Source organism: Bidens hawaiensis, unplaced genomic scaffold (assembly GCF_021521415.1).
Source record: "Bidens hawaiensis isolate Kalapana, Puna unplaced genomic scaffold, B.hawaiensis_p1.1 tig00027763_1, whole genome shotgun sequence".
Taxonomy (NCBI): Eukaryota; Viridiplantae; Streptophyta; class Magnoliopsida; order Asterales; family Asteraceae; genus Bidens; species Bidens hawaiensis.
In genome coordinates this window covers 187,345-199,053 of record NW_027494498.1, presented here as the reverse complement: position 1 = coordinate 199,053, position 11,709 = coordinate 187,345, and positions in this window count along the sequence as shown.

Here is an 11,709-nt window from a genome sequence, read left to right as displayed (position 1 = left end):
TACGGGTTAATGGATCTGGTTATGGTTTGGGTCCTGAATACAAAATATAATATTTCCAGATTGGCCAATATAGTTCATGTGTGGAAACAATATTGGTTAAAACCAAGGTTTAGGGTGAAAATTGTACATATCTCAAAGTTTTAATAATGAATAAAGAAAAAGAAATAATACAAATATTTTTATTGTTTAATTTACCCGAGAACGAAGACGGGTCGGTAAATAGGTATATATATTATGAACAAAAAAATCCGAGATTTTACTATCAAGCTGAAACTTCAATTTCTCAGGTACATGCTATTGTCTCAATCTCAGATTTTCTTGATTTAAATGATTCCTTGAGAAAAGAAGTAGGAATGATGCAAGTTGAATGTTTCAAGAAAGAAAACAATACCAATGCTTATGAAATTAGTGAAGTAATATATGAAAACCAAATCAAGAGTCTAGAATAAGATTGTTTGGATAGTTATGAAACTCAATCAAGATACACCACAGAAATAGAAGTCTTGAAGAAGATGCGCTTGGAAGAAATTATCAAGAATACTCAATTTCAAGTTGAAGTTGATTTTCTAAAGAATCTTGTTTCAACTGGTAACATTTGTGGGAAATTGATGAAGATCCAAGAAGAAGATAAATATAAAGTTGTTTCACCACCTTTTAATGACAACTATTCATTGAGAGTGGACAAGGAGAAAAGAGAGGCATTCTTGGAACAATTCAAGAAAGTTTTCAAGGAAAAGGAAAAGTTTGTTGAAAACTACAAAAAGGTATGTTTGAATGAAGAAGGAGAATTTGATTTGAAGACTGAGGAAACAATAGAAAACAATACTGAAGAATCTGGTAAAGGTAAAATTTGTGCCGCAAGTGAATTATTTGAAGATAGCTCAAGTATCTCAAGTGATAAATGTTCAAGTTGTGGAAGTGTCAAGGGTGTGGAAAATAAAAGAATGAATCCAAAGGAAAATATTCCTAGACTACCCAAAACTTCACCAAGAATGAAGAAAATTCATGAACAGATGAGAAGAGACCACAAGCCACTTGACATATGTAGGGGGTCCCAAAATAAGAAGGATCATGTTGCTGCACAAATACTTAGAAATACTCACAAAAGGGAAAACACTTCAATGAAAAGTGTTTTCAAACCACGAACTCTTTGACATTGATGATGTTGAATACTTTACAAGAAAGTATGTGAGTTCAATGAAGGAAAATGAAGTAAATGAAAGAAAAGGGAAGTTGGAAAAGATTAAGTTTGTCAAGGGTTCAGATGAAAAGATTTTTGAAAAGATAAATGTTCTTCAACCCATTTCCATAGACTTTGGAAAACCAATCACTCATCAAAACACTATTGGTGTCGATCATCCTAGATCAAGTGAAAGATTCAAGAATGGAAAAGCTTCAAATGAACACAAGAGAAATGTATAGTGCAAAATATGTGATGTCTATGGTCATCACACAGATTCATGTCAAGAAAGAATCATACCATAACCTTTCTCTGTGCCAGAAACCAAACTTTATGGTTAAGACTTTGGTCTATACAAGAAATGGTTAACAGTACCTACATAAGGGAATGCAAGTTAAAAATAGAAGTGACGAAGAAATGAATAAGTGTGAAATTTTGTTTGAGAAAAAGAAGAAAATGACCATGAAAATTTTTGAAAAGAAATTATCCACTAAATCTCAGAATTCAGCAAACTCTTGTAATTCTGTAGATTCAAGTTCAAATGGTTAGCTCAAACTAATGAAGAAGAAAATTTTCAAGAAAAAGCAAAGTAAAGAACTGAATGGATATGAGAAATTGTTGTTGAAGAGTGGACATGAACCAAAAGGATTCTTGTGGAAGCTAAAAGATGATGCTACAAAAGTAATCATCAAAAGAGATACTGCGATTAAAGAATGCACAAACATAATTTCCTATTTTGGAAACTTATTTGAATCTGGTTATGAGACTGATGAGTCTTGTGAATTGATTTATGAGGATCTAATACCATATGCAACTATTGATGTTGTTGACGATGTTTTGCAAGCTGGCATAGCTTGTGATTCATCACTTAACTGATTACTTTGTTTTCAATTGTGCAGGAACAATCCACAGAAGTCAATGATATATGGTATATGGATAGTAGAAGTTCTAGGCACATGACCTATGATTTGAGATCACTGGTTAACTATGAAGAAAAGTTTGAAGAACCAGTTGCGTTTGGTAGTGATGAAAATGGAGGGAAGATTGTGGGAAAATGCATTCTCATTAATAGGAAAGTCTCATTTCATAATGTATTCTATGTTGAAGGTCTCCAATATAACCTTTTAAGCATTTCTCAAATGTGTATAAAGGTTATAAAGTTGGTTTTGATGAATCTCATTGTTTTATTATGAAACATGAATTTGTAATCCTACCATAAATTATAATGATGATGGCACCAAGAAATGGCAACTTGTATTAGTTGAAAATGAAAGATGTTGTTTCTAGAGGTTGTACTTGTTTTGTTTCTAAGGCTTTTGAAAATGAAACTAGCAACTACACAGAAAACTATGTCATGTGAATTTAAAGAACATGAACAAACTTGTTAAAGGTGAACATGTTATTGGTTTGCCAACAAGAGAGTTCAAGCCGGATGACAAATGTGTTCATGCCAAAAGGGAAAACAACATAAATCATCTCACAAAACAAAACTCATAAACTCTATTGATCAAGTGCTTGAAATGCTTCATATGTATTTCTTTGGTCCTCTAAGTGTTCCAAGTATTGGAAAAAGTGGTATTGTTTGGGGATAATATGTGATTACTCAAGATTCACTTGGGTGTATTTTCTAAGTTCAAAAGATGAAGCTTCAAAACTGATCAAAAGCAGTGTAATCAGAGTTGAGAATCAATTGGATGCAAGGGTTAAGGTGACGAGAAGTGACAATGGAACTGAGTTCAAAAATGGGATCATGACTGAATTTTGTCAGAAAGAATGGTATGGCAGAAAGAAGAAATATAACTTCATTAGACACTACAAGGACCATGCTTGCATATGCCCGTCTGCCTGTAACATTATGGGCAGAATCAATCAACACTGCATGCTATGTTCAAAACAAGGTCCTTCTCAACAAAAGATAAAACAAAACTCCTTATAAGATTTTGTACAAAAGAAAGCCCTACATCAAGTTTCTCAAGCCCTTTGGATGCAAATGTTCTCTATTAAACACCAAAGATTACTTGAACACGTTTCAATCAAAGTCATTAGACTGTTTCTTCGTTGGATATTCCTCACATTCAAAAGCATATAGAGTATATGTGAAAGATCATCTGAGTGTGATTGAATCATCTGATATCATCTTCAATGAGAATCAATTTAATACTATTGATGGAGCTAGTTGGCTGTTTGATTTAGAGAAATTGATTAAGTCAATCAAGATTTATGATGTTGACATTGAAGAATGTTCCTATAAAGCAAGTCTTCATGAAGTAAACAATGAAGATAATATTAATTTAGATAAATTATGGTCTACTCATGAAGACAATGATTTCTCCTTACAGGGAAAGAAAATACAAATTATTGAAGATGAGGCAAATAGACAAAATGGTGAACCTCAAGAATATGAAAACACTGAAACATTTGGTGAACAGACCGAAAATCAACAAGACCAAACACAACATGACACTCAGTCAATGTTTGAAACTTTGTTTCAGAATTTGAATTTGTCAAATGATGTTGCATCAACATCTAATCAAAATGTTGAAGAAGCAGAAATGAACAATGAAGCCCAATATTTGATCATTGAGGAACCTGATCAAACTTATTCAAATCTGGATTCAAACATAACCACCACTCAAATCATTCAAACATCTTATGCTCAAAAGAATCATCCTATTGAGAACATAATTGGTGACCTGTATGAAAGAGTGACTAGAAGTTCCCCTGAAACTGCAAACATTGGTTTATATTTCTGCTTTCTATTTCAAATAGAATCTAAGAACATTGTTCAAGCACTAAAGGACAACATTTGGGTATAAGCTATGCATGATGAATTTGCTCAGTTCAGAAACTTGCATGTCTGGGAACTAGTTGATAAACCAAGAGGAAAGTATGAAATAAGCATTAATGAGTTTTCAGAAACAAGAGGGATGAAAGAGGCATTGTAATGTGTTGGGATCAAGATTCGACAAAAGGAAGATTGAAATCTTTTCAAACTCTTCAGAAATGGCTAGGTATTGAAAACGAGCAAACTTAGCCTTCGAGCAAGCATAGACGTAATTCAAGCAAGGTATTTTACTTAATGAGCAAAGTTTTCTTCTAGAAGTCTTCTAAGTCATAGTTCGAGCAAGCTACACTTCATCAAGCAAGGTGGTTCTTCTAGTCGAGCAAGGTTTGTATTAGAGCACACACTTTGACTGAACCAAGCTAAAACCAAATATTTTGGTGGATCGAGCAAGGTTCATTAATAAACAGTGGTCGAAGCACACTTGAAGGAAGTTATCGAAGAATTTATCCTAAGGAATTCTATCAAGGAAGGTTCAACCTCGTGCAAGCTACAGTGTCACCAGTACACTTAACTTGTTCAAATAAGTTAACTAGCAAAAGGGTTAAGGGATCCAAGAAGAACAAGTTTGCTCGTAGGATATTATCTAGCAAAGTTTGATATCATCATGAAGATTGAAGTCTGATTGAAGGGTACTTTTTAAGTAAAATATCCTAAGTAAAGCTTACTTGGAGAACTATTCCAAGTACACTTAATGGTTACCAGGTCTGCTCGACAAGGATAAAAGCTTACAAGCTTACTCGAAGACTTGTTTACACTAGTAATATTTTGCAATATGTTTGAATATGATACGTATCAATCATTAGGGTTTCTGGAAGGTGTCAGAACATGCCTATTTAAGGAAACTTTAGGGCACGTTTATAACAACGGACAGAGAGTGAATATTGTGATTTAATGGCTGTCTCTTTCCTGAAAAGAATATCTTTGTAAGAAAAAGCTGCCACAAATACAAACATTCCACCTAGAAACCCTAATCGATTTTCATTGTATCCTTTACAATATAAATGGAAATCTTTTGAGTTACTTTGTGTGTTTGTTACATTTCTGTCTATTTAGCAACAATTTGAGTATTAATGATTCCACCGTTAATATTCATTAGATCTTCACAAAAGCAGTCGTAACCGTCTTGTCAACACGCTGTTGTTGGTTACGAGACTGAGTGTTGTGTTGATTGATCGGTCCTGACAAGTGGTATTAAAGCTTAGTCTCTACATATGTGAAGATTTGTTGCTGATTGTGAATTTTACCGAATACTCTACTAATTTTGAAGATGAAGAATGACGTCAGCTAACAACTGTTCCATTGATTTGTGACGTCAGCTGCTCTATTGGTTACGAGCTGTTGTTGGTTACGAGAATGAGTGTTGTGTTGATTGATCGATCCTGACAAGTGGTATCAAAGCTTAGTCTCTACATATGTGAAGATTTGTTGCTGATTGTGAATTTTATAGAATACTTTGCTGATTTTGAAGATGAAGAATGACGTCAGCTGACAACTGTTCCATTGATTTGTAACGTCAGCTGCTCTGTTTTTTCAATTTCTCAGATCTACTATTTTATTGAGGTTTAAAAGTACTCCTTACTCAGATATACATTGATTTCTTTCCTTTTGAGTCTAGATTTTGATATTATCCATCCAGATTCATCATATTTGAGGATTTAATCCACAGATCTGATTGTTTTTCAAAAGTTTGTCAAGTTTTAAGTAAGTTTTCATTTCTTAAACCTTTTCAAGATACTAAAAAAAACATTTCTTGAGCAATGGATGATCAAGAAGTGTCAACTAACAAAAGTCCGAGATTGTTAGGACAGGAAAATTAAATTAAGTGGAAGGTTCTGTTTGAAGCAGCTGTGTGCTATAAAAATGTTGACATGTGAATTTCAATTAAGAATTGTCCATATGTTCCTGATGGCACAACAAACAATCAAACCGTGGAAAGACAAATGATAAAGAAAGATGATACGACACTGTCTATGCTGAAACTTGGTCTGTCTAGGGAGATTTTGACTAGTGTGGCTCATCACACTACTGCAAAGGCTATGTTTGATGCTATAGTAGAGATGTTTGAAGGAAATATTGAGCTGAAAGACATCAAGAAAGACAGATTGAAGCAACAGCTGGATAGATTCAAGTTCAAGGAGAAAGGTTGAAATCTATTTTGCAAAGGTTTGTTGCAATTGTCAAAGAAATCAGAACCACTAACCTTGCAATAACAGATTTTGACTTAAACAAGAAGCTGCTATCATCTTTGTATGGAGAATGGTACACTACAAGCAAGTTCATCAAAGAAAAAGCTAATTTCTCAACATTGAAGCTTGATGATGTTATATGCTTTTTGCAAGTTGCTGAGCATGAAATGATTGAAAAGTCATATGATCAAGGAAGAAAAGCCAAGCTTCCAAGTGGCAAATGCTCTTATTGAACCTATGGGGAAACTATCATCTAAGAACCAATAATAAGTCACAATAATTGAAGAACCAACTGAATATAGTGCTGAAACCCCAAGAGTGTTTGTTGTTGGTTCGTCTAGCAATCAAAATGTGCAGGGAAGATTTAATGTTCAATTGATGGATGATAGTGATACATCATCAATGGCTAGCGGACATGCTCCTTATGTTGCTGGAAATGTAAACCATGGAAATTGTAACGATTCTGACTAAACCAGGTATACCCTAACCGGTAGACCATAGTTACGTTATATTTAATGTCGGGTACATGAATTACCATAGTAATTATACGAGAATACATGGTTCACTGTATTGATTGTACGTGAATATATAATTCATCGTATTAAATATGCGATTAATCGATCGATAGTTATTGAAACCCGAACGAATCGAGGGTTCAATTATAGACGATATCTATAATATTTAGTGATTTTACGAAGAATTAATGCTTCAGGATAAGTAAAGTACGGCACAGAAAAAGAATTTCGATTTAATGGTACGTCGGTACATTAAACGAAACCTTTAATACCAAACCGAGTAAGAGACGATCGATCAAGCCGAAAAAGATGCGCAATTATTAATAATATGATGTTTTAAGTTAATGAAAGTCATGGTTTAAGTTTTTAAAGTTTTTAAAGTGGTTTTATATAAATTTCATTTTTAAGCCGAAAACGACCGTTTTAGCCTCGTTTTAAGCCGAATTAGACATTTAACCGAAAAACGAACCGAACCAGATTATCCAAAACATTATCCAGATTGCCGAAATCCGAATGAGTTGCTAAGAATGAAAAGGTGGGTCCCACCCCACCCTTCCATGTATTCCGATCGGACTCCCTCCCATAACCCCATTCCATTTATTTTTTTTTACCAAGCAATTCCATGTTCTTCCTTTCCTCTCCACAAGATCATCTAAAAACCCGAGTTTTTAGCAAGAAAGCCGAGGTAAAAATCGAGTTATTTACGTGTTCATCTTCGTTTCTTGAGTTTATTTGCAAAAAAATGAGGTTTCAAAGATGAAAACCGATTCTTGCATGATCAAGTGATGTATACGGGTTATACAAGGGATCTTGGTCCAAGAAAGGAGTTAAACGAACCAAAAACGAATTTTTACGGTTTAAACTTTAGTTTCGAAACAATAACCGAAACTATAGTGTAAGAGGCTTGATCGTGAGTGTAACTTGCTTGGTATTGTGGTATGTTGGTTGTAGGTTCTGTGTTTAATGGTAGATAAGGCGGAAAGACGAGTTTGTAGCTTGTAGTGGCGGAAAACAAAAGGTATATTCGGTTTATGTTCGGTTATGAGTTTTTGGACAGATTGTGAAAGGTTTAGAGTTATGTCATGAAATTTTACAGAGGTGTTTATGAAAATATGAGTTCTGTGAAATTTTGGTAATTTTTGGACAAAGGATGAATATTTGGTGAATTTAATGCTTGGTTTTGGCTAAAAATGGTGAAAAATAGTTAAATTTCATGAACAATTCTGGAAAATTGCAGATAAGCTTTTTATATCATGTAAAAGTCACACACAAAAGTTTAGGTCAGTTGGAGAAGTCTAAGTAGGCTTTTCGGTTAAACGAGTTCTAGGGTTTTCTAGCTCGGTTTTAGTGAAAATGGCATGTAAAAAGAGATTTTGGTTCTGAAAAAATTACATGGGACTATGTAGATGGCAGGGGACATACAGGAAAAATTTGGGATTTTTCTAAGGTCGTTTGGTATTTACGACATATTTAGTGTTTAAATGGTGTTTAAAAATAGATAAATAAATGTTAAATATAAAAATTAATTCTGGAAATATTTTTATAAAATTCCCCACTATCAAAAAGTGATTTGTGCAAAATTTCAAGATCCGAGACTAAACGGATAATTATTTGTGCTAAAAAGAAAATAAAAACAAACTTTTAAAGCTTAAAACGCGTAAACCGGTAAAGTTCGCCTAAACGAACTGACGGGTGTATAAAAACCCTAAAAATGAACTATTTTCATATAACGGAGTTAAATGTAAATCATCCGAAAATAATTCGGATGATTTGAGTAATTTTAACCGATTTAACAGTTTCCGGTACGCTAAAGACAAAAACGGGTCCCGCGGCCAATCGGGGCGTCTAAACCGAGCTCTAATTTCACAACTACAATTAAATTATTACTCAACAACTATTTTCGGGTCGTATGTGACCAAACTCATTTTTGAAACGTAAAAAACGGATAACCGTGCTAGGCACGCAAAACGGGAATAATGACTAATAGTGATTTTGACTAGTGAACTCTAAACGATATCACAATCTGTGTCCGGAGAAGTGTTTCTGGATTAACATTGCCCCCGGAACGGATACAGTACTGGGTTAACAGTGTCCCCAGATGTACCGGTTAACACGGTTAAAGTTATATTAATAATGAGTGTATAGTAACGATCGTAGGGATCATATTACAGATTGGACGTGTTAACTGATAATGATTGTTGTTACCTACTTGCATGTGCTAAGGTGAGTTTCACGAGCCCCTTTTTCTGAATTGTTTTTATATATTTTCACGGGGCGGAAAGCATGTTACTATTGAAATGTTTAAGTACATACTGAACGCATAGATTTGCGTGTAATTATAAATATTTGATTGTACGGGAATCATACGGAATGGGTACAGTACTGGGTTAACAGTGTCCCCAGATGTCCCTAGAAGTATTTCTGGGTTAACATTGCCCCCGGAATGGGTACAGTACTGGGTTAACAGTATCCCCAGATGTCCCTAGAAGTGTTTCTGGGTTAACATTGCCCCCGGAATGGGTACTGTACTGGGTTAACAGTGTCCCCAGATGCCCCTAGAAGTGTTTCTGGGTTAACATTGCCCCCGGAACGGGTACAGTACTGGGTTAACAGAGGTTTCACTTGTGGGCTCAACATAATTACATCGATAATATTATATTATGATATGGATTTATCATGGTTTACTCAAATTGTGAAACTCACCAACTATTCGTAGTTGACCCGTTTTCTCACATGCTTTTCAGGTACAATTAAGATGAAGTGATTGCTTACGTGCTAAGTGCTTGATGTGTGTAAGATTTGCTTGCAGGATGTTATGACACGTTAGATTAAATAGAATTATGTATCGTATTGTATGATGTGTGTATCACCTAGACGGTAATGAAATATGAGATAATGTAATTTGAAGTATATTAATGTATTCAGTTTTCTTTATAAACAATGTGGTTGATATAAGAGGTGTCTGTTGCATCCCGTTTACGTTTCCGCTGCGGTTACGGGGTGTTACAGAACTTGGTATCAGAGCCATTGGTTATAAAGAATTAGGATATCTTTAAAAGATACCTAAAATATAACCAATAGCTCAAGTATGATAGGATCTGAATATCAACTAATAATATATAGTGACGGGATCTGGATGAACTTGGATGGACAAGTGAGTTATTATGGTCCGGAACATAATAACAGACTTGTCCGCACGAGGGAATTCAGGGGAAGTCACGGGGAACATTAATAGGTAAAAATGGCAACATATGTGTAAAGTATATAATATTATTTATGCGTGCTAATGTGTATATATATATATGTACATATCTTGTGGGTACATGTATTGAGAAATAGGACCCGGATAAGGAACCGGGGGATGAAATAATAAAAGTACCGAGGATGCTAAAATTTCTAGAGCATCGGTTGATGATAAGTCTGACTTATCGGGCCATAGTTATGATAGTACCAAAGTAGCTCTCCCGTTTGACATTAACCAGAAATATCTAGTAACCGTCACTCCCAACCGAAATTAATAAATCCCTTACCCTACCAATACCGGTACCGTATATCTTAATAACCCCCTATGTTCACCCGAACCGCCGACCCTCACGCACGGACGGATCTGTACGTGAACCCATTCCTATTCCATTAAGGTAAATAAATAAATAAATAAGTAAATAAAATAAAATAATAATAATAATAATAATAATAATAATAATAATAATAATAATAATAATAATAATAATAATAATAATAATAATAATAATAATAAATTTGATAATAAATGAGCAGATAAAAATAATATATATAAATATATATGTGTATCTCTCACTCTCAAACATATGAGACATACCACCTCCAGATCGAGAATTACCGATTTTAGTGAACCTAGAACGCCTGAGGACATTGACTGAGCAAGTGATAGAGTTTCCCATAATAGTAATTGATAATATTTGAAGGCAACATGGGTTGCGCGATTACCTTGAACCTTGCAACTCCCTATGTTATCCTTACATCCGTTAGATGCCTATACCCATGAATACTCGAATAGAATGATTACCCATACACAAAGAGGTGTTGGAATCATTATGACATAGTTGGTTGTTCGTTCGTAGGTGGTATACCGTGTATGCTGGATATACAAATAAACACGGATATTATAACTCCGTGGTACGTAATCGTTTGGTGCTCACGGTGAGCATGTATCGGTTATGCTGTCATGCAGAAGGATATTGAAATAAAGTATATTAAACATTAATCTTTGTTGAGAAAGATCTATATGTCAGTTGGTGACAAGAATTATGAAACATACTTAAACATTAACCAACGTTAGGTTAAGTCCATATGCTATTATATTTGTGGGACATATATACTAGATACTGGTATGTGTAATATGTATGATAATATTTGGTGTGTATGTGTACCTGTTGTTATGATTGAGCTGGTAACGAGTTATACGGTGAGATTAATATTGATTACTGCGTACGGGATGAGTACGGCAGAATGACATTAAGGGAGTAACTCCAATGATGGAGACCGATATGATTCAGTTGATTGCTCAAAGATAGCAGATGATGATACCGAATGTCGTATCACAGATCACTGCTAGTGTTGATGCAAATGTGATCGCAGAATTATAGATCGAGCAATCACATGAATATGAATATTTCAATTCTTGGTGGTATTACTAAGAGTGATAATGTCCCACCGAATACTATTATGACTACAAGTATTAGTTATAAACTAAACATGAATAGTAGTCGTAATGAATTAGATCCGGTATGAAGGATATGTTTGTGGTTGTGTTAAGGAAATTATTAATAGTTTACTGATGGTAAAGGGAGGAATAGATTAGCGAGTGGATAGAAAAGATCGAAATGGTTAAGGATATTGGTAAGAGTTTAGAACACTGTGTAGTGAAAAATGCTACAGATATATTGGTAGATTATGTTGTATCGTGATGGAACACGATGATACAAAATTATAGTTAGAAAATTA